This window comes from Leishmania donovani, chromosome 29 (genome assembly GCF_000227135.1).
Source record: "Leishmania donovani BPK282A1 complete genome, chromosome 29".
In the NCBI taxonomy this organism is placed as follows: Eukaryota; Euglenozoa; class Kinetoplastea; order Trypanosomatida; family Trypanosomatidae; genus Leishmania; species Leishmania donovani.
Genome location: NC_018256.1, coordinates 86,229 through 86,917, shown reverse-complemented (window position 1 = coordinate 86,917; position 689 = coordinate 86,229).

Here is a 689-nt window from a genome sequence, read left to right as displayed (position 1 = left end):
CCCCTTCTTTCGATCGTGTCACTACTCGAAACGCACGCTCCTAACGTTACGCTTCGTGAGGGATCGGGCAGAGCGATACGCCGGGGAGCAGCTGCTGGTGGCGCGTCACCTCGGGATCGAGTCGTTGGCCCGCCCCCTTTCATGGACGAGGCGTGAGCCCCTACGGTCGCCGGGGACACAAGAAGAGTGCACCAAACCTGTTGCGTGCAACTGCAGCAGTGGAACCGGCAAAGCCAACAACAAAAAAAAAGCGTGCAGGAGCTTCTGAGCCTCGCCGACGAATGCCTCCGCGCCCCTTTCCTCTGCAGACGCCGCCACGTTAACGCCTGCGGACGTCTCGGAGCCCTCCGCAACAGAACTCAGAGTGGCGGGCTCCGCCTTCACGGTGCTCGATGAGAAACATGGGTGTCTACCGAGGCAGCTCCTTCTCTGGCCCGACGAAGAAGTGGATGGCGTCTGAGGGTCGGCGGCGCCGGACTCGATCTAAACGCCATCTCATGGGAACGTGCCCCGCATGGGATCAGGACGGGGGGTCACGGACCTTACAGGCTTCTCCTTTCCAGGTGCCTATCCCAGTGGAGTTGAGACCGCTTTTCTCTTTGCAGGCCGACACCGGTCGGAGCTTGCAGCTCCGATGCCCTACCGACGGGCTCGAGTGTGAAGTCTGGAATTAGGCAGGTGGCTACAGG